Source organism: Cebus imitator, unplaced genomic scaffold (genome assembly GCF_001604975.1).
Source record: "Cebus imitator isolate Cc_AM_T3 unplaced genomic scaffold, Cebus_imitator-1.0 Scaffold35, whole genome shotgun sequence".
Classification (NCBI taxonomy): Eukaryota; Metazoa; Chordata; class Mammalia; order Primates; family Cebidae; genus Cebus; species Cebus imitator.
The window spans coordinates 6,643,663-6,667,450 of NW_016107350.1; the positions used below are offsets into that span (position 1 = coordinate 6,643,663).

Sequence of the window (23,788 nt, forward strand, 5' to 3'; positions counted from 1 at the left end):
TATTTGAGATATTTGAGAGTTCTATTATTTTTCTCTGAATAACTTTTCAATTTAAAATATTTTAATCTAATATTCTGTTTGGCAGCTAATGTTTTGGAGAAAAATACATTAATAAATATATGTATGTATGTGTGTGTATGTGTATATGTATATGCCTACATATATGACTGTATGTGTATATACACATATATATGGCTATGTGTATGTCTATATATAGAGACACATATATATAAATGTGTATATGTGTATATATGTGTCTGTATATATACACATACACATAGCCATATATATGTATAGATATACATAGTCATATATGTATGTATATATACACACACGTATTTTGTGTATATATTTAGCATACTCTTGAAAAAATTATGAGCTTTATTACAATAACCTCTTTGAAGGCAATCTATCTTCTCTGTAAAGTTTGACTAAAGTAATATGCTTTATTTTTTTTTTTTAGGAATATGCCTGGTAACCTAACTCTGAAGTAAGTAGGCGATAATGTGCTTCTGTGTCTACAGAAGTTGCTTTATTAAGTCTTCCTGATAAATGGGGATTTTTCAAATGAAATATTTCTGAAAATAGTTTTCTTTTGAAAGAACCGATGCTGCAAAGATGGCTACCCAGACTTACAAGGACAACCTTGATTTCAAACATGCAATTGCATTGCTATGTTCCAGTGCCAGTTTTTTATTAGGACAATGACTGGTGATTAAGGAATGGCAGAGCTGGGACACGCATTGCCTCACAGGTCAATCCGTTTGGCTGCACAGGACACTGAGGGGGAGAGGCTGGCTGCCTTGCTTAAAGCTACAAAGTAAGTTTGTGTAAGCATCAAAAGCAGGGCCCAGAGCTTCTACCTCCTAGCTCAGTGTTTCTCCCTGAACGACAAAAGTATGTCCCTGTTGCCAAGGAGAGGTCACTCATCAATGGACGCACCTGGGGAACCTAACTCTGAATCACCTCTTAACTCTGAATCACCTCCTTAACCAGTGATTTCCTTGCGGTGGGGAAGGTCATGGGCTGGGTTGGGCAAGGCAAGATTTCTGCAAGAATCTGTCTCCACAGTGCTTAGGGCAAAAAAGCCAGTATAATTTTATGATGATTTTCTAAGATTTCCAGTTCATAGGTTCTAAACCTGATGGTGGAGATGTGACTCACACTTGGGTGCTGTCCACAGTCCCTCTGCCCCACCTCCCTTGCTTTTCACACTCACACTGGCCCAGCTACAAACAAGGGAATGAAGCTCTGATGGTCTACAGCTTTGCCTGGTACGAAACCAAGCAAAGTCCCTCATCTTTTCCCTCCAGGGATGCTGGACTAATGAATATTCAGGGAAACCCTGAAAGACATGAGGGGTCCCAGAAATACACACAACAATTGAGCGCACAACCTCAGTCTTTCTCTGCTGAGCTGATGTCTCACCTCGAGCTCAGCTGAGAAACTTGGAGGTGGAGCAGGTTGTTTGTGTGGATCTGTCTATTCCTTCTCACCCCTAATTATCCTGTGTTCCAAGATGGAGCCAGGATCCTCCACCCCCATCCATCCACACTATGATGAGTCGTCTGTCCCTCCTGGGCACTGCCCCAAAAGGGGAAGCCAGTCTGTATCACCTCATATGTGACTTCATTCTAACAGCTCCATCAGGTGTTCAGTTAAAAAAAAAAAAAAAAAAAGCACCTGGTAGCCAGTTTCAGAAACATATGGATTATCCCCTTCTTCTCTCTTCGGATCTTATCAAATGCAAATCCTCTTTTGTTCATGATTTCCAAGAAGCAGATTTGAAGATGAAAGTAGATATTTGAGAGACTGGGATGGGGGGCATGGGAAGGAATAAGGGAGAGGAGGGGAGAGGGAGCAGGAATATGTAGAGGACAATCCTCGGACTGAGAGGCAGTTGTGACACCTGTGACAGGTGAGACAAAGTCACATGATTTGGTAGGAGGGGCCTCAGCATCCAGCAACCTCTGAGATCGTCATGTGCATGCAGATGGCAAGCCCTGGAGCAAAGTTGACCCTAGAGGAAACCCACGTTCTGCAGGAATGGCATGGTGCTACCACTTCTGCCTTGCTCAGTCGCAGGCTGGGAGCAGTCCAGAGAAGAGGTAGCTTCTGCATGAATGCCCCAGTGCATCTGAAGACAGAGCAGCTGGAGAGTGTTCCCCAGCCTCCCACCTTGAAGCAAGTTCTCTCGAAGGGAGAGCTAAGCAAGGCACCTCTTGGCTGCCACATGTATACCTGCTATCTTGATATTTTGCTAGCTCCACCCTAGAGCTTTCCCCAGGAGAACCAACAATTCAGCACCAGAAGAAGAAAAGAGCATTAGCAATACACGACATAGGCACACTGGTAGTTCTTTTATCTTTTATGTTTTGGCTAAAACAATTATTCCTTATTCCTGAAACAAGACTATTATATTTCTTCAATTCAATTATTGTATGTTAGAGATAAGAGGAAGCTTCAGAAGTCATTGAGTTGGTTTATGTATGAGGAGATCTGATTTAATTTAAACAGGCTTTCTCTCTTACCTCTTACCCACCATATATTTCTTGGTCTTTCCTCAGTTCATTCACCTGGAAACCAGATATCTGGGTGGCATGGTAGGACTGCCCTTACTCTGGCACAATTCTAGCAGAGGCTTATGTGTGGCTTTGATATCCATGGATTGTTCTGGGCTCCATCTAAATTCCAACAAATGATCTTGCCCCACAGAATGCCCAACTGTGCTTACTTTATTGAGATAAACAGGGCTTATGTTTGTCCTGTGTTCCAAATGCACATGACTCCATCCCTTGCCTGTTCTTCTCTTCTACTAAAATCTACCTTCCTGTTACTCATGTCTGTGTTGCCCTGACGACAGCTCAATTAGCTTAAGTGCGGCATTTTTTGAAATAGCTCAGAGCACGTATGTTCTCCAAGTTCTTTGGGCTCCTACACTTGGCTGTAGAATGTTTTTCAAAGCTCAGGAACCTGATTCAAATTGCCTAGAAAGCTTTTAATAGTGGCTTGTTTCTCAGGCACACTGACACCCACTGTGTTCAATAATCCGTGGAAAGCCCATTTTTTGCTTCTTTTTGGCACAGGATAACTGGAACAATCAGATCATGTACTTAGTTGGCATAGCATCAGAACAGATTTGCTTCTTAACCTAGAAAAGAAATAGGAATATCTCACTAATTGACTTGAAAGCTAGAACATGTGTTCATTTCCTGCATCAGGTAAGGTTCTCATTGTTTATGTAAAACTCAAGGCATCTATCCATAGGCTATTAAGTTTCAGGATACAGACAAGTCATTACAAAAATCCCTTATGCATGGCTCATCTGTACTCTTGTCTATTTTAGGCTAATATAGTGACTTCACTTTGAACTTTCTTTCATCATACTCCCACTTTTTCCTTATGATTTCAAGATAGTGCAAAAAAACATTGAGTCTGTACTGAGTATTGGGTACTATGTGCTAGATGCTGTGCACACAGCGGTAAACTGAGATCTTAATTATTTTGCAATGTAAATTCCATAAGCATAAGGGATGTGCTTCCTTTATTGCTGTTCCTTCCATATCACGAAGGAAAAGTTTTACTGAGAGCCAAAAAACATCACTGTCTTTCCCAGGAGTGATTGTGGACTGCAGAGCAATTCTACACAGATATGTAGATAATAATAGCTAAACACATTTGTTAAGGGCTTATTATAGTAATAATAAATAATAGGCGCTATTCGGCCGGGAGCAGTGGCTCACACCTGTAATCCCAGCACTTTGGGACGCCAAGGCAGACAGATCACAAGGTCAAGAGATCGAGACCATCCTGGCCTAAATGGTGAAACCCTGTCTCAACTAAAAATACAAAAATTAGCCAGGCGTGGTTGTGCGTGCCTGTAGTTCCAGCTGCTTGGGAGGCTGAAGTGGAAGAATCACCTGAATCTGGGAGGTGGAGGTTGCAGTGAGCTGAGACTGGGCCACTGACCTCTAGCCTGGTGACAGACTGAGACTCTGTCTCAAAAATGATAATAATAGGCACTGTTCTCCTATTGGCAGATAGACATACACAGATATTTTTACATATAGATATGTATGTATATACACATATATACAACTGATTTTCATTATTTGTAGTTTTTATTTTCTGTAAAGTTGTAAGAAACACTACATTAGCAAATACTGACCCACTGCTCCTTTGGAAAATACACAGGTTTCTAAGAGCATCTGGTCCCAACATTTTGATCAACTCACCAATTCACAATTGATTTGTTTTAGTTGTGTTTCTTACTTAATATATAATGTTGATTCACTAACATTAAGCTCAACAGCATTGTAACTCATGTCTGAACGAAGCTTCTCTGACACACGTATTTTCTCCATAAGGCACCTCATGGACTTCTTGCCCTTAGAAACACTAGACAGGCCTTGAGCACTGCACATAGGGAACATGTTAGACATCAAAATCACCCACAGGAAGCACAGAAATGTGAAAACGAGGCATTATATATATAGAGGGAGAAAAGGACCCTTGTCAGCACGAGAGCTGAAATAAGAAGGCAAGACATCTAGCTATTTGAGCTTGCTGGGAAATGGGAGTCAGGCAATTCTCAAATATTGCTACACTGTGCATACCCACAAATGACCACAAAAATGCCACAAGACTCGACTGATTAACTTGGAGGTTTGAAATAAACATGAGCAAGTAGGTAAAATTGCAAATACAGAATCTATAAATAAAGATAAGTGACTGTATGTGTATAAGCACACACATATATCCATGTCGAGAAGAGGGTGTGTGTCGAGATGTTTAATGCTCACAACAGCCACCTGAGGCAGATAATACTCCTGTTTTATAAATGGAACTAGGAAAAGTTAGGTAGCTAGCCGAAAGCTATAAGGCCGGCAAAGTATTTAAACCCAGGGATTTGTAATCCAGGGCATGTTTACCTAATACTCAGTTAAGAGTTAACCGTTAGTTTTTGTCTTGTTTCTTTGCTTTATTTTCTAAATAAACAAGTTTCTATTGCAATATAACATGAAGGCAGGAAATTACACATATCCTAAGTGTACACTTGATGAATTTCACTGAATGAAGGAGCTCAGGCAACCAGGACTGAGATCAAGAAACAGATCAGATACCCTTGAAGCCTCTTGAGGACGTCTCCCTGTCACCACCACCTTTCCAAGGGCAGCCACTGTCTTGACTTCTAAGTATTAGTTACTATTTAAAATAAGATTCACATCTAGTGCCTCAACCTTGGTTTCCAATACCGTTCTTCAGTCAAAGGAACCAGGGCTCCTTGGAGAAATAGCTAACTCTAAGACTGAAGCAGGAACACCTGGACATCCTGTAACGCCAGAAAACAAAGAAGTCCTAAGCAGTAGTCACAGTAGCAAAATCATGGAATCACCCTAAATGCCCATCAGTGGTAGACCGGATAAAGAAAACGTGGTACATACACACTGTGGAATACTACACAGCCATGAAAGAAGAACACGATCATACCTCTGCAGCAACATGGATGGAGCTGGAGGCCATTATCCGAAGTGAACCAGCACAGGAACAGAAAACCAAACACTGCATGTTCTCACTTACAAGTGACAGCTAAACACTGAGTACACATGGACACAGAGAAGGGAACAATGGACACCGGGGCCTGCTTGAGGGTGGGAGGAGGGAGAGGATCGGAAAACTGCCTACTGAGTACATGCTTATTACCTGGGGAGGAAATAATATGTACAGCAAACCCCAGGACACACAATTTATCCACAGAACCAACCTGCTCATGTACCCCTAAAAGGAAAAGGTTTTTTTTAAGTGCTAAGAAAAAAAAAATCCACAATTATGGGCCTGTCAAGAGGACAAAGGAGCCAACAGAACATGCTCCCAGTGGCTTACACTGGCACAGTTCAAGCACAAAGATAAATAAATTCTTCTGGATCATAACCCAGCATATACCATGAATACCCATGAGTTGATACTGATATAAACGATTGAAAAAATAAGTAAGTGGGAAAAGTAGACAATATTTGAATTAACTCTTAACTGAGTATCAGGTTAAGTCTTAACTATCAGGTAAACATGCTCTGGATTCGAAATCCCTGAGTTTAAATACATTGCCAGCTTTATGGCTTTTGGCTAGCTACCTAACTTTCCTGTCCCTCTGTTCATGAAATAGGGATGGTAGCAGTATCTACCTCGGGTGGCTGTTGTCAGCATTCAGCGTCTCCACACACACCCTCCTCTGGACATGAGTGTATGTGTGTACTTGTACACTTATCATTATTTATAGATTCCATAGACAATTCTCCAGTGCAGAAGAATTCCAATATATAAAGATAATCTGCCTTGAAGGAGATGGAGAATAGCTCTCTACTCCTTAAGTATGAGCTATGCATAGTTACTTTCTTCCAGAGAATACTGTTCTCCATTGCTGCCCTGACCGTGAAGGCAATCTACCCTTTACTGATCTTCCTTTAATGACTTCCCTATGGAGAAGAATAATTCAGGTATACTAGAAATACTTCAAACTGGATTCACAAGACCTGAATTACTGTCTTAATTTTGACACATACTATTGGGCTGTCACAAATTTTGATCCTCCTTGCAAAATCGGGAAGAGAATTCTCTTTTGTCCTTGTAAGTTCTCATAATTGTGGTTACCTGTACAGGCTCTCAAGACTGGGTTCAAATATCAACACCACCACCTACTAGCTCTAGGCTCCTAGATAAGCAACTTCATCTCTTTCCACCTTCATATCCTCATTTATGAAGTAAATAATAGTGGCTACATTCATGAGTGCTGATGAGGATTAAGTTACATGATACATAAAATGTGCAGCATCTGATGTAGAAAACAACCAACATCTATGAGAAGCTAATAACAATAACACCAATAATAACATGCCTGCCCTTGGAAATCTACTCTGGTTCCGAAATCATCTCCAGACAAGTCTTGGTTTAAAATCAAAAAGCAATTCTGTGATTTCTTCTGCTGTTCTGGCTTCTCAATCCCCCATCTGTCAGACACATATTTTTTTTTAAATATATTGAAACATTTCATTGACTGAGAGATGAGGTCCCACTGTCCTTGGACCCCTAATCAGTATCTTTGCGAATCCCTACTCTGCTTCCTTAAAACTCAGTTTCACAGTGTCCTCAGGGGGCTTTCTCATGTTTCCTAATGCAGCATTTTTTTGAATTTTATTTATTTATTTGTGAGACGGAGTCTCACTGTGTTGCCCAGGCTGGAGTGCAATGGCACTATCTCAGCTCATTACAACCTCTGTCTTCCAGTTTCAAGTGATTCTCCTGCCTCAGCCTCCCAAGTAGCTGGGATTACAGGCACTTGCCACCATGCCTAGCTAATTTTTGTATTTTTAGTAGAGATGGTTTCACCATGTTGGCCAGGCTAGTCTCAAACTCCTGACCTCAGGTGATCCGCCACCTCGGCCTCCCAAAGTGCTGGGATTACAGGTATGAGCCACCATGCCCAGCCTAATTCAGCATTCTTAAGAAGCTCATGGTAGTACCCAGTTTGGTCATAGCTCTGACTGGAGGTACTGTGGTTTCTTTGAGTATACAAGTAACCCTGTAATTAGATTTCAGTCACATACATGGCAAACATCTACATACAGATCTTTAACACTTCATATCTAGAAACATTGAAGAAAAATGTGGAGCACACCCATTTCTTTACAATTAAGCCAAGTGAAAATGTAATATCTCATTATAGGCCTTTATTCAGTGTATAATTTCTATTCGTATGTCATATAGTAGACAGTAAATAAGAAAAAAATAAACTGAGATTCAAATGCTAAATTCATATCTACTGTACTTTGATATTAAAATGTTTCTTTGTTAAGACTCAAAGTAAGCTTCAAATCCTCTCCAACTGAGATGCAGACAACTTTGGCAGGCAATCCTGAGCTCCTTCAATCTCCACCTTCTCTCCTGCATGAATGTTTGCAAGCCAAATTCCCATCAGCAGGGCAATTTCGCAAGCTTTACAAACTAATCTGTGTTCCTATTAGTAGTCATTATGAAATGTTTACGACACACAAAAATATGTGAACACCCATGGAACATCGCTAGTTTAGAAAAGCCAAATGGCCAGTTGCAATGGCTCATGTCTGTAATCTCAGCACTTTGGAAGGCCGAGGCGGGTGGATCACCTGAGGTCAGGAGTTCGAGACCAGCCTGGACAACATGGTTAAACCCCATCTCTACTAAAAATACAAAATTAGCCTGGTGTGATGGTGCACACCAGGTACTGAGGAGGCTGAGGCAGCAGAATCACTTGAGGCCAGGAGGCAGAGGTTGCAGTGAGCTGAGATCACACCATTGCACTCCAGCCTGGGCAACAAGAGCAAAACTCTGTCTCAAAGTAAATAAATAAATGAATAAATAAATAAATAAATTTAAAAAGCCAAATGTTGATAATGAATTAAGCCCCACCCCATGACCTCCTCTCTACCCAACAAGAGTCTCAAATATGTGAAGAGGTTAATATGAATTATCCTCTTACAAAGATCAGGAAATATAAGGTAACATGCCCAAAGTTGTAATAAAGTCACAAGTGACTCTAAAGGGAAATTCACACCCAAAATTTCCTGGACAAACCATGAGCAGAGTAAGTCCAGAGGGTGAAGAGAGAAACAGAGCTTTAAATCAGAGGAGGGAAATTCTTCAGAATAAGTAGTGTATGTTATTACTTCACAGTATGTGGATTTGTTTCCCAGATTATGACAATATAGGGAGACAGCAAGACCAGGAAAACCCTGGACTTTGAATTCAAAAACCTGGGTTTGGATATCTGCTATACTTACGCATCAAATGTGACATCAGGAATGAGACAGAGAGTGTGATAATGTATCAGTTAGCATTCAGCTGCCAACAGGGGCGTCAGCACAGCTAACTTTTGATGATCTCACACACAATGAAACTCTAGGTAAATGGTTGCAAATTTGGTGCAGTAACAAACTGATGTTATCAGAGACATAGTCGTCTTCTTATCCTCCCTTCATCCTTCATACCATTTCTCTATTTTCTGTCTCTGTCATCCATGATATGTGATGAATTTTTTTTTCCTTAGGCTAATTGCCTCATGGGCTCGACCAGGATAGCTACCACAGAGCCAGAGTCATTCTCTTGCAGAATTGCATTCATGGCCGGAAAACAGGGCAAGGGGCAGAACCAGGGAGCTGTCTTCTTGCACCTGACCCTTTCCACAGAAAGAAACATCTCTCCCAGAAGCCCATAAGTGGAATTCTCCTTAGATTTCATTGGTAACATGGTTACCCTGAGCTGCGAGGACGATCATTTATCAACTCTTGACAAACAACTTTTCCAGAAAGAAAATGAAATGATTCAACTGCTTGATATTCAGCTAACTGTACCCATCAAGGATATACCTAGTTATTAATGGAATTGTGTGTTAATTCATGTCTATTCTTATATGCACACAGTCACATATATGTTTTGATCACAAAATAGTTGGGATACTTATGCCCTTTTATCAGAGTAGAACAAAGTAAATGTGACCAGAGGTTTCTACTCTTTCAAATAAATAAGTAAGGCATTTTAAGATTACTTTAGAAATAATTTGCTAATGACAATTACTCTTAAATGTTCCTTAAACTTGACACTTGTGCTTAAAAATAATAAAATTATTTATGTAGTAATCACAACTTTAGCCATATGAGTCTTGACAGATTTTGTAACAATCACTGGAGTTTGACTACACCTGTGATTAAAGCCATTTTTAGTTTTATTTCTGTGATTTATTACATTATTTTTTCAGTGTTTGCTTTTTAAATAATTGTTAGAGGAAATATATAACCTTTTATAAAAGTAATTTGAGGTGTAAACTAATTTTTTCTCTTTCCAACTCAGACTTTTGTTGCTCTGAAGAAAAATAATGCAAATTATTAAAAAGATAAGAAGCTAATAAGCTTAATGTCTACTGGGAAGGAGGAAAATTGTATTCCTCTTATAAAAAGGAAAAGTTATTCACCTCTGCCAAGAGTCATAGAGTTATAGAATACTCACACAGAGATTTGCATAAATTGACTACAGACCACTGTAAAAAAAAAAATGAGACTCAGAAAGATAAAACAGGAAGATGGGTAAAGATAAATCTCTAGTTGTTTCAAAGAGCTAAGAAATGCATGAGACAAAAGCCCAACAACTCGACAAATAATTTCAGGGACTTTGAATGACATATTTCTTGGAGAACAAAAACTATACTTCTAAAATGTCAACAAATTCTGAAAGAATTAAAAGTAAACACAGGTTAGATTAAGCCATGGTTGATCATGAAGGATGAACGTCATGCCTAGATACTGATGGATTTAAACGTTGTACACACTGATCTTTGAAGACGATGCAATATAATAGAGTTGCTCTTCTTTTATTGATTCTTAAGAGAAAGATATAAATTTAAGTGTTCAAAAGCCTTTAAAACTCCACACCAACTGCCCATGAAGAAGCCATAGTTCCTAACTTGTTCCCTTTCATACCTCCAGCATCCAGCACACAATAATATTCTTGGTAAAATCGTAATTTTTACTATTTTTATAGTATTTTTTAATAAAAATGAGCCATTTCATTTTAGTAAAAATTAAATCACAAATATGAAACTGCAGTTCACTTGAAGGCAAATTGATAGAAATACGCTTTCAGTGGTAAGATTAGAGATATTAACATGTAAAGGAAAGCTGCAAATATCACCATAGCCCAGGAAAAATGCAAAAAGCTATTGAGTAGTCAGGATCTGTTACTCCATAGAGGAGCTGTATCTCTTTACGCAACATTTAGTAATTATTTCTAAGCAACTACTTACCTGATTCTCTCAGAATTATTTAGGTGGAAAATTCAGACTCTTTCCCCTTAAACTTGGACGTAACTCCCTCTCAAGAGGAGAAAACTCAGCCTCCCACCCTCCTCCATGAACACAGGACTTAGGAGGGGAAGAGATTTCCTGTTACCTCCTCATTGCTTTTCCAAAGCACAGCTCCCCCACCTTGAAATAAAAACACCCGTGTTGAGGCTTATGGTACTCAGCTTTACTGATCTCTTCTATCAACATCCTGACTCTCTCCCTGATATTTGTGGAAGATTCGAGCATCTAGTAGCTGCCTGCTTTTCTTCTCTATCTCCATCCCTGAAAACGCTGCAGATGCTACCTCTGTCTTAAAAGGGATGATTGACCTTAGACCCTGGCATTAAGTACTTACTACCCTTGAACTTCTCAACTGCAGACTTTACCTCCAAAGCCAACTGAGCCACCCCATTCCATGGCAACTGTAGGGCGTGGCCTTTGTTCTGAAATCTTCAGCTTTGCCTTATCACTGCAGGCTCGTAGTCTTCCCTCTCACTCCAAGCTTGAAATCCTTCCCTGTTGCATTCTCGATTTAAAAATCTACTCGGCTGGCAGGGCGCAGTGGCTCATGCCTGTAATCCCAGGACTTTGGGAGGCCGAGGCAGGTAGATCATGGGTCAGGAGATCAAGACCATCCTGGCCAACATGGTGAAACCCCATCTCTACAAAAAAAAAAAATTTTTTTTTTAAATCTAGCCTGCACTCTCATCTCAGCACATAGAGCCCTCTGCAGTCTCTTCTCTGTCCGTTTGTCTCTCTGCATTTGCTACCCCACACAGACAGACTTGCCCCTTTCAAGACATCCTGGAAGACTGTGTTTCCAGTGCAGCTTTGAGCTTCCAACACGGTGCTTCTTTTGTCCTGTTTTTTCTCTTTTGGTGTACTCCTACTCAGTCCTTCACAACTGGTCTCAAAGTGTTCATTTCTGTTAAAAGCCTTTCCAGGCGCCATCTGTGCAGTCTGCTTTATTTGCTCCTGGCTCCCAGAATATCCTTTATATAACTCTTGGGTACACTCGCTAAGGCCAGGAGGACGTCCTGCCCACCTTAGTAACTGCAACACCTGGGACAAGGAAGACGGTAGCTAGGACAAGCCTTGAGGATTCTTCCCAGAAAATATTAACATCAGAGAAACCGGAAAAGAAGGCGGAATTCCAAGTTTAAATTTTTTCTATTATGCACTTTATACTGGTTTGCTGATGCCATTAGATATTTTTATTCACCCCTAGATAGTGGCTGCGTTTGATTCCCTACTAAAGACACACACTGCATGGTTACTACCTAACAGCACAGTACAGACGATGTTTGAAGGTTGGATGGAAGATGACCAAATGAGGTTAAGCTTTCAAGTTGGGAAAAAGGGAGAAAGTGGGAAAAATTAAGTATTACTATAAATTTTTTAAGTCATAAGCATAATTATTTGTTTCTTTTTTTTTTTTTTTTTTTTTTTGAGACGGAGTTTCGCTTTTGTTGCCCAGGCTAGAATGCAATGGCGCAATCTTGGCTCATCACAACCTCCACCTCCTGGGTTAAGCAATTTTCTGCGTCAGCCTCCTGAGTAGCTGGGATTACAGGTGCCCGCCACCACACCCAGCTAATTTGTATTTTTAGTAGAGATGGAGTTTCTCCATGTTGGTCAGGTTGGTCTCAAACTCCCGACCTCAGGAGATCTGCCCACCTTGGCCTCCCAAAGTGCTGGGATTACAGGTGTGAGCTACGGTGCTCAGCCTATTTCCGTTTCTTAAGGGCCGTTCTGAAAAATGTGAAGAAACTCACCACTTGGTTAAATTTCAGTCATCAACTGAATTATCTAAAATAAGAAATCTGAGTTTGATTCCGCTTTCATAAAAGAAGCAAACCAGCAAAACAAGTGTTTAGAATTACTGTATTATAACCCTATAAGAAAAAAAGAATGTATTAAACTCCTCCAGCCCACAGGCCACTATACCCTTATTAAATAGATATATCACAGAAACATGGAGGATTGCCGCCATGTACATATGCGTAGTTTAAAATAGAAATGCAGCTAGCGCATTTAACACTCAGTCTTCTTCTCTTTATCTTAGTTCTCCTTGAAAATCATCACCAGTGCCCTGGTGGTTGAAAAATTGAGCTGTAACTCAATCTGTACCATTAATGGCAGAATCCTGGGTCAGTCTATTAACCTATTTTGATTTCAGTTTCCTTATTTGTAAAATGAGGAGAAGAGAAAGGATGGGTGATTTTTCAAATGTTTTGTTAATCAACAGAACTCCCTTTTTTTCCCCAAAGAAAATGTTAGCAGGAATCCTGAGATAGGAAACCTGAAAGGCAGGATGAAGAGGATTCAGCCTTCCTCTCTCCCTCCAGGCATGCCCCAGAGCTCTGGGAAAGAGAGTTGGAAAAATAGCTCAGAGGGTCATATTTTGAGACTTTCACAAAAAATCCTGGCAGGTCCTTGAGTAGGCCTGTAAGAAAGGATGAAACTAATGCAGGTCTGCTAGGCTGATAGCCTGCCTGAGCTCAAAGGAAAGAGAACACATTTTTCCTAGTTTTAAGTCTGAAAGTGGAATGAGAGATTAGTCCTGGGATAGCCTTGGAGGAACCTGTCTCCACCTCCCGGGTTACCATGTTGACTCTTTGAATGGTGTTTCTGACTGCCTTTCTGCCCTGCATCTTCACTTTCCTGAAAACCCCTAGGTCTGCTCCCGTCCTCGAACCCAGTTTAACCTCTTCCTCCTCTTCATCTTCCTCTTAATCCACCACGTGGCTCCCAACACCCACAGTTTGGTCCATGATCCATTCCCTCTGTGACCCACGGCAGCAGGCAGCCCTGATTCAGGAAACCAGGGTTATAGTCACTGGAAAACAGATGCCTCAACGGCAATAGGATGAACTTTGTAACCAAGGCGCCCATGCGTCCTTTATGACCTAAAATCTCTAAATCTCTTGCATTGTCTTGCTCAATTGAAACAAGGCAGGGCTCTGTGTTTCCTCGCACCCACATTCAAACAGCCAGCGCTGATGACACTTGATTTTCCTCACTCTCCATTCCTGAGACAAAGTGAGAAAATGCTTTCAAAACGAGCTCTAAATTTGGCTCATTTTCGCTCTTTGGAAAAAAAAAAGAGAGAGAGAGAAAGTCTTACTTTTTTACTCCTACAACTTATTTTAAAATTTGCAGAGGAATTCCCACAGAACTACTGCAGTTTTTAAAAATCAATTAGCCTGTAAAATGTCCAGAAATTCTTCGGCACCCAAAGCCTAGCCGGCAGCTGGTGCCCCCGGGTCACTATTGTTATCCCACCCTGGGATTCACTTGTAAAAGCCTCACACACAGTAAACAAATGTCAGAGAGCAAACACAAAGCTCTCTCCAAACTCAAGATCTTCTAATTCTCGTTACTTTATCTGTTCACTGTCTAAATGTTTACCTGTCCCCTCAACGTTCCAGGCATCTCAGATGTCAACTAAAAGGAAGACTCCGTGGCAAAATTAACATAAGTAGAGAGCTGATTTGGTCCCAGCTTAAGAATTGCAGCCCTGGAGAGCATTCAGATGGATTTTTAAAGGAAAAGAATAAAGGAGTTTTTGTTTACCAAGAAATTATGTTAAAACAACCTAAGCTATCAATTGGCTATACCTTCTTCTTTGTATCACAGATTACGGGAACATGAAGATAATATATTAGGCAGCTAATTTGGAGCAAAATGCCTTTAAGAAATTGCCCCCGGGCAGGGATGCAGGGTGGGGAGGGAATGACTGAAGTTCTATACTCCTGTCTCTCTGGGCCTGATAAATTTCACATACCTCACATAGCTCAGAATGCTCTATTTTCCTTTCCTCGCAGGCATGTGCCTTAGAACCCTATACTTTGAAAGTGAGAAGACAAATAATGCATTCCAGGGATCTCCGAGGTGATCTCCATCCAGCCCACTGCCGTGGCCTTGATCCCTTGCAACCCACCCTCCTCCTTCAAAGCCATCTCCTGGGGCCCAGCAGTCTCTCCTCTGAAGGGGCTAGAGATAGAGTGGCTTGAAGCTACAGATCCCAGACCTCCTGTCCTAATGACATTTCGTCAGTGTCCATCCAGTTAGTAAACAACAGGTAGGCAGGCAGGCAGTTGTTCTGCTTGCTGAGATGATGAAATAACAGACTCTTATTCACAACTTCCCCTTTCTAAAGCGCAAGATCACCGCAGGACTCATTCAGCGCACCATGGGAATGGAGAAAGGGGTTACTTGTCAATAATACATGAGCACAGAAAGCCCTAGAAATGTGTGCCTAAGGCCAAGTTGAAATGGGGAGTGGGGGAGAGAGAAGTCCCTTGATGACACAGAAGGGAGAGAAAAGCTTTCTCAGAGCCCTTGTTCTGCTATGAATTTTCATTCATTCGGCCAACGCCTCTCTCCTCCTGGTCCTCCCACCTGGGTAAATTTCACATTAGCACTCCTGAAACAGGAAGGGTAGCAAATACAGCTCTTTCTAGAAAAAGGCAAGGGAGGGAAAAGAATAAAGGGAACCGGGAGAGCATTGATCGTGTGTGAGTAAGTGCGTGTGTGAATGTGAGTGTATGTGTGTGTGCGGGAGTGTGTATGTGAGTTGGTGTATGTCTGTGTGAGCGTGTGAGTGTGTGTATGTGTATCTCTGTGTGTGTTCATCTTTATTATTACTCCTTTTATGCTTCAACATTGCTGTCTCACAAATTGCCCCCAGCAATGATTTTCGTTCTGTGAAATCTAATTTCCAATCTTTTCATCTCAATGGTGATGTGCACAACAATTTCTCAATATTTCAAGGAATACATGGCTCTATGTAACACTTTTCCAGATCACTGAATTTAACCTTTTAACTCAAACCTTCACTTTCAAATGAAACACCGCATATGCTACAAACTTATTTTCCTTCTTTAGTAAAATATGCAAACGTTATTCAAAGTTTTCTTGATAGTTGGAGATTATAGTTCTGAGCCACTATTTCTTTATGCTTTAATATAATCAGCCCTTCGTGGGCCATGACATGTAGCATGGTGACTTTTTACACAGCAAAATGGTTCCGGTTCTCTTCCCCACAGACCTGACAGCCCCTCCTCTTTATCACTGCCTGCTAGTCACCGATAGCCTAGGAAAATGACAGTCTCCATCTGTAGCTGATCAGCCACCATGCTTGTGCCTCTCCACTAGGCCAGGCCGCTTTTAATTTATTTTGACTTAATTTATTCTGTTTCTGCCCCCTCCTCGAAGCTTCTTCCCTTCCCCTTCTGGTCTTACAGCTCTCAGGCTGGCTGTAGCTGAAGGCTGTGCTGTTTGGTTCCGCTCTGATAAGTGACAATTTCACCATCTTTAGGTATTTAGGTCTCCAGTTCTCATTTTTTCAGTTTTTGTTTTGTTTGGGGGTTTTTTAATCCTCGTTCATTTTACTGCTGGAAATACTTTCTTCCCCTCCCTCAACGCCTTCCAGCCTTCCAATTTAAGGTTTGATGTCATTCTGAGAATGGGAGATGGCCCCAAAACTGCCTCCGGATGCTCCAGGCTCTGCAGTGATTTCCAGATAGGGGATGAGGAATTGACAGTTGGAGAAATCAGAGCCAGCAGCTTTCCCTAAAATACATTAAAACTTTCCCTAACATTACATTAACTCCAAAAAGAGATGAAATAGGCATTTTGAGGGATGAACTCAACTTTTTGCTCTTAAAATGAAAATCCTAATATATAGGATATACAGGAATTGGATTCAGCAAACTATATGCTATATGAACCTGAAAGTTGCCTCTAATTTCCCAGCTGGTAAACTCAATTCTACAGGGATGGGCAGAGTCCATTGCCCCGTGGTCTCAACTCACTTTGGGAGCAGACCGTGTTTACCTGCCACAGTTAGAGAGCAATCTTCCCAATCTTGTATTGCTTCCTTTAGAGAAGGAAGCGCTGAGGGCGGCAGCCACCCGTTCCACCTTCTGCAGCCCTCAAGCTACCAGAATTGTACTGACAACGCTTTGTTGAAAAATGGACAAGAGTGCCAGATATTCATTTGTCTATTCAAATGTCCAAGCTACCTTCATAGTGAAATGTTGGTTGCAATTGCATTTGAATTAAACTTTAGAGTAGGGAGGAAAGAGATATGTACATTTCCACATTTCGGTTCCTTTAAATGCTAAATAGACGTCATGATAGTCAGCCAGTCCTGCTTCCTGAGATTATTATCAGGCATATGAAAGAAATACACTGAACTATTCTAGGGAATTGAAGAATATATGATATTACAAGATAACACCTTTCAAGGAGTTAATTTTCCATTTCCTTTAATGGATATAATCACCTGCTACCTCTTTGCTCTCCAGTCCATCACTTAATTAATCAGCTCCTCCATGCGAGGTGAACATACTCTGGTCCCTGAATAAAATTGAGGAGTCCATCAGGCTGCAGGCACAGCTGTGTGGAGTTATCCATATCCACAGCATCCCCTTGCTGGGGTACCAGTAGTCCATGGTTAATGCAGCCCTGATTGACTAGGGGAGTGGCTTAAGCTTGATTCAGATGGAAGATGCACAAAAAGTTTTCCCACTCATCTGTCAAAGAACAACTACATTTTACACCCCCTAGAAGGTAATGCTCCTTTATCGGATAAAAAAGTGTGGCTTATGTCATTAAGCCACAAATCTGCAGGCAAAACCGAATGAGTCAACCATTAGCACGCGGCCAAGAATTTGACTACCAAAGCCAGCACTGGTTTGTCATCACGACTGGGTCAGTAGATAGGAAGCTGTGAGGCACTGAAGGAAATTTTGGAGAGTAAGGACATCATATGCAGTTCTACAATGCTAATACCGTGAATTTCACACCGTGAAAAAAATCTTGAATAAGCACTGAGTAAAGAGTCACGGTCTGCTCCCAAAGTGAGCTGAGACCACTGGGGAATGGACTCTGTGCCATCATGAGAACTGAGGTTACCAGCTGGGAAATTAGAGGCAACTTTCAGGTTTGTATAGTACATAGTTTGCTGAATCCAATTCCTATACATCCTATATATTGGGATTTTTATTGACAAGAGTCAATGACAAGTTGCAGATTCCTTCTAGAGCCTGTGACCAAGACATAGCCCTACCACCAAGCAAGTTTGGGGCCACAGAAGCTGGGTTGCTCAGTTAAACTTCTACTATCCTAGAGATGCTGTAGCAATGTACCTCAAACTGGGTACACTGTGGCTTAAACAACAGAAATTGATTATCTTACTGTTCTGGAGGCTGGAGGTCCAAGATCAAGGTACTGGCAGGGTTGGTTCCTTCTAAGGACTGTGAGACAGAACTTACTCAATGTCTCCTGCCAAACATCTGAGGCTAGGTTCAAGCGATTCTCCTGCCTCACAGAAACATCATCCTGATCTCTCCCTTCATCTTCACATGGGGTTCTTCCTGTGTGCCCTTCTATGTAATCAAATTGCCACTTTTGTTATGGACAACAGTCACCTGTGTCCTTATTTTTACTCCTTGCATTCTTCAACTGTTGTTTGACAGATTGCCCCCAGCAATGATTTGACTAGAGCCCACTTAACGGCCTTATCTTAGCTAACCTACAAAGACCCAATTTCCAAATAAGGTCACAGTCTGGAGTACAGGGGTTCAGGGCTTCAACTTATGTACATCTACCCTGGGGGTCAATGCTGAGGTCTGAGGGAGGAGGCAAGAATGCTTGTCCAGCTAGAAACCTGTTTGCCAGCTGATCCCTGAGCATGTATAGGAAGACAAAGCTAAAACCGAGACAGAGAACTGTGTGGCTAGATGGAGTTTGTCAAACACTTTGGATTAAAATCAATGAGTTTATTACATTCCATATTTAGAATTTGATATGGTTCAGGTCTGTGTCACCACTCAAATCTCATGTTTGATTGTAATCCCTGGTGTTGGAGGTGGGGCCTGGTGGGAGGTGATTGGATCATGGGAGTGGTTTCTCATGCTTGAGCAATATCCCACTGGTGGTGTTGTGGTAATACTGAATTCTCACAAGATCTGTTTTTTTCAGTTGTTTGTTTGTTTGAAACAAAATTTCACTCTTGTTGCCCAGGCTGGAGTGCAATGGCACAATCTCAGCTCACTGCAACCTCCACCTCCTGGGGTCAAGCAATTCTCCTGCCTCAGCCTCCCGAGTAGCTGGGATTATGCATGTGCCACCACACCCAGCCAATTTTGTATTTTTAGTAGAGATGGGATTTCCCCATGTTGGTCGGGCTGGTCTCGAACTCCCGATCTCAGGTGATCTGCCCGCCTCGGCCTCCCAAAGTGCTGGGATTACAGGCATGACCCACTGTGCCCAGCACAAAATCTGTTTTTTTAATAATGTGTGGCACCTTCCCCTTCTCCCTTCCTTCTGGTCCAGCCATGTAAGACAAGCTTGCTTCTCCTTTGACTTCTTCCATGACTGTAAGTTTCCTGAGGCCTCCCCAGAGGCTGAGCTAATGCCAGCATCATGCTTCCTATACAGCCTGCAGAACCATGATCCAATTAAACCTCTTTTCTTCATGAATTACCCAGTCTCAGGTATTTCTTTATAGCAACATGAGAACAGACTAGTACGGGATTCATCTTTACCTCATCTGAAGATGAAAATACATTCAAAAGAATATGCAAACCTCTTTCAACTTATGTCCATCATAATCCTGCATAGGTCAATATCATTCGGTGTTTTAGACAAAATAATCAAGAGAGTCAGCGAGGCACTGGACACAAGCTCTTTACTCAGAAAAGAAACAAAAAGGAAGAGCATGCACCAGGCTTTTATTTATTTCCTGTCGTCAACACACAAACTACAGGTCCACTGAAATTGAAAACATCACCAAAATATGATTTTGCATTCCAAATAAGCAGGGGGTAAAGCTTCATCCCTCCCACCCCCATGAGGGTGAGCAGGACATAGTGACTCACTTTACAGTGCAGACAGCTGGTAAGCACGATCTTACCCAAATGATCAAGGACAACATCACTAGTGATAAACCGTGTGTATGTCACGTAACCTTTGATAAGATGTGATGAGCATAGTGTTTTGCTCCTGTGTTACTCTACCCCAAAACCTATAACCCCACGCTAATCTTAAGAAAAACATCAGACAAACCAAAATTGAAGAATAGTCCATAACAAACTTGACCAGTACCTTCAAAACTTTCAAGATGATGAAACACAAGGAAAGACTGAAAGGCTGGGCCTGGTGGCTCACACCTGTAACCCCAACACTTTGGGAGGCCTGAGATCAGGAGTTCCAGACTAAGCTACTGGCCAAAATCATGAAACTCTGTCTCTACTTAAAAAAAAAAAAAAAAAAAAAAAAAAAAAAAAAAAGAATTACAAAATGTAGTGGTGTATGCCTATAATCCCAGCTACTCGGGAGGCTGAGGCAGGAGAATCGCTTGAACCTGGGGGGCAGAGATTGCAGTGAGCTGAGATTGCACCACTGCACCCCAGCCTGGGTGAAAGAATGGGACTCCATCTCAAAAGAAAAAGAAAAAAAGAAAAAAACTGAGAAACTGTCACAGACCAGAGGAGACAAAGAAGACATGACAACTAAATGCAATGTGGTATCATGGTTGGGATCCTGGGATAGAAAAAGACATTAGGAAAAAACTAGTGAAACTTAAATATAGGCTGCAGTTTAGCTACTAGTAATGCACCAACAATGGTTACTTAGTTTTGACAAATGCAGCACAGTAATGTGAGATGATAACATGAAGGGAAACCAAAGCCGCGTGAGAAATATATATGTTTGTCCTATCTTTAGAACTTCTCTGTAAACCCCAAATTTTTCCAACATATAAAGTTTATTACAAAAGAGATAGATGATGGATAGATAGATGATAGATAGATGTGTCATCATGAAGCAAAACATATCAAGCCTTGTTTTCTACCATATTCAAGTCTATATATAAACCCACATTTAAAATTCTATGTACAATATAGAGTCAGGAGTATAATACTTTAAATTTGAAAGAAAAAGTAAGAAGATGCTGCTCCTTGTTGATTTTATTAAGACTTGAAATTTTCCTGTGTTTGAGAATGTTCAAGGGTCATGGTCCATGTCAGGCAGGATTACTCATGACGCAAACCATACTGAAACTCCCTGCTCATAAAAGTGAAGCTCTCATTCTTGACATAATTCAAAAGAGAACCTCTATCACATGCCAATGTTACCCAACCTGAACCAAACAGAAAACATCCTAGTGCAGTTTTCTGCCCCAGATCCTGAGAGAATCTCAGTTGAATGACTTACCATGAAAGTCAACTTTGGGATGAGGAGCAATGTCAGAGCATTTGCCTGTGTTTTTTCTGGAATCTCAAGTACTCAAAATTTTCTCACAGTTATTCAAAATTTAAAGCTCTGGTTTTTTGGATTCAGTGGAACATTTTGTTTACCTGTATATGAAAAATTCAGAGTAAAAAGAATTCATTTCAAAGTTCATGGAATTTCAAAAAGAAATAAAGCAGACATCCACTGTGAAGTCACTGCATCATAAACTAAGAAAGCATCCCACTCCAGACCAGGGGGAAACATAGTGTGCTGAAGGAATATAGACAAGAAAAAATCCTTCTACAGAAAATCAACTCTATTACCTATACCAAGCAACAAACTTGCAAAAACCTTTTAGGCTAATTTCCAGGGGCACCCCAGCCTTTCCTGACCCCACAGTTCAGGAGAAATTTCCTCTTGACCTCAGCCTCTTTGTTTTGTTCAGGCCTTCAACTGAGTGGATGAGGTCCACACAAATTAGAGAGGACAACTCATTTTATGTGGTCTACCAACTCAAATGTTAATCTCATCCAGAAATCCCTCACAAACATATCCAGAATCATGCAGAGACAAATATCTGGGCACCTTGTGGTCCAGTCAAGTTAACACATAAAAGTAACCATCATCCATGCCATTCCTCCCATCAGATGTGTAGCCCATTCCCCCCTCTCCTGAATCAGACCTAGTCTGTAACTTCCTTTGACAAATGGAACAGCATTGAAGTAGTGTTGTGTGACAAGGAATCTTGCATCTCCCATGTTTTGCATTATTATTTTTTTTGAGACAGAGTCTCACTCTGTTGCCCAGACTGGAATGCAGTGGTGCAATCTTGGCTCACTGCAACCTCCACCTCCTGGGTTCAAGTGATTCTCCTGTCTCAGCCTCCCAAGTAGCTGAGATTACAGGTGCATGCTACCACACCCAGCTAATTTTTTTATATTTTTAGTAGAGACAGGGTTTCACCATATTAGCCAGGATGGTCTCAATCTCCTGACCTTATGATCTGCCCGCCTCAGCCTCCCAAAGTGCTGGGACTACAGGCGTGAGCCACCGCGCCTGGCTGTTTTGCATTTTTAGAAGACAGCTAGTATGTAAAGAATCTTGAGTTGGGCTACAGAATGCTGAGAGAAAATGTGGAGAGAGAGAGACCCAGCAAGCCCACAGACATTGTAGACATTCCAGCTGAGGCAGCAGGTAGGGAATAACTCCCTCAATTCTAGAGCAGTAATTCTGGCCAACAAATGAATGAAATGAGGCTGACTGCTGAGACTTGTAAAGAAATTAGTGTCAGAGAAAGTTCTTGTGGACTTAAGTCTCTGGTTCTAGCCATCTAGATGTATTTTCTGTTTCTCCTGTTACATATGTTGTTTGCTTCTAATAAATTCCCCCTTTATTTTTAAGTTAGTTAATGTCACTTGAAAACAAATAGGTCTGGCAAGGTGCTATGGCTTGTGGGCGGATCTCTTAAGGCCAGGAGTTCAAGACCAGCCTGGGCAACATGGTGAAACTTTGTCTCTACTAAAAATACAAAAATTAGCAGAGTGTGGTGGCGCACACCTGTAGTCACAGCTCAGGAAGCTGAGAATATGGCCCTTTCTGTCTTCCTACACTCAGAAGTCTAGGAAATTGATGGGATGTTTTGGCCACATATTGTTACAAATACTACATTCCAATTTCTTGAATTCTTAACTATCATATAAAGATGCAAATCATAGGCAGTTCCCTACTCTTTGATATTCAGTCAACTTATTTGTGCTTTACAGAACCAAAATGCAATTGACATCACTACTGAACAAGTTTCACCTTATCCCACAGCATTATTGTCTGTCAATCATGCAATTAACCACCTAGGGCAAGAAAGGTTTTGTCGGAGTAATTACGTGTTCTCCAGTTCTTTTTTTTTTTTTCCAGATGGAATCTCCCTCCCGTCGCGCAGGCTGGAATGCAGTGGCGTGATCTCGGCTCACTGCAACCTCCACCTCCCAGATTCAACCAATCCTCCTTCCTCAGCCTTCTAAATAGCTGGGATTACAGGCATGTGCCACAATGTCCGGCTAATTTTTTTTTCCTTTTTTTAAAATATTTTTAGTAGAGATGGGTTTTTGCTATGTTGGCCAGGCTGATCTCAAACTCCTGACCTCAAGTGAGCCACCCACCTTAACCTCCCAAAGTGCTAGGATTACAGGCTTGAACCACTGAGCCTGGCCCATTTTTATTTTTAAGCAGCAATTCAATGGAAAATGAAAACAGAAATTCAACAACTTAAGCCAGTTTTCTTTTGCCATATGCTTGGACAACTGAATAAAATCTTTTGGTCTGCCAATTATTAATAACTTCCAAATTACTGAAACACTCTTTAGAATTATTAATATTAATGCAACATGTTTATCCTTGTATTTAAAAAGAAAAAAAAATGAATGCTCACCCAGTGATTACTATTTGTGACTCATTACCCCGGAACAGACAACAAAAGAAAATGCTTGACAACTTTTAAGGAGACTCAAATTACTGCTCCAGAATTATTAAGATAGCTATTACAGGTTAATTGGATATCAGTTAATAGTATAAAAGAACATTTACTGACTCTTTTCAGGGTACAAGGATTAAATTTAGCAAGTAGCTAACTATTCAGGTAGAACTTTTTAATTTTACCTTTTTTTTTTTTTTTTTTTTTTT

General features: G+C 41.0%; 1 long non-coding RNA gene across 2 annotated transcripts; it reads right to left on the reverse strand.

Moving 5' to 3' along the window:
* Positions 1-2,350: 2,350 nt before the first annotated feature.
* On the reverse strand, positions 2,351-11,483 carry LOC108301527. 2 transcript variants are annotated; one of them, XR_001823917.2, is made up of 3 exons: positions 11,254-11,483; positions 10,829-11,008; positions 2,351-3,151 (listed from the first exon to the last, which is right to left on the reverse strand). It is a non-coding gene; the product is annotated as an uncharacterized LOC108301527 (long non-coding RNA). The 2 variants fall into 2 exon arrangements; XR_001823916.2 differs by lacking the exon at positions 11,254-11,483 and having other exon boundaries at positions 10,829-11,243.
* Positions 11,484-23,788: the final 12,305 nt, after the last annotated feature.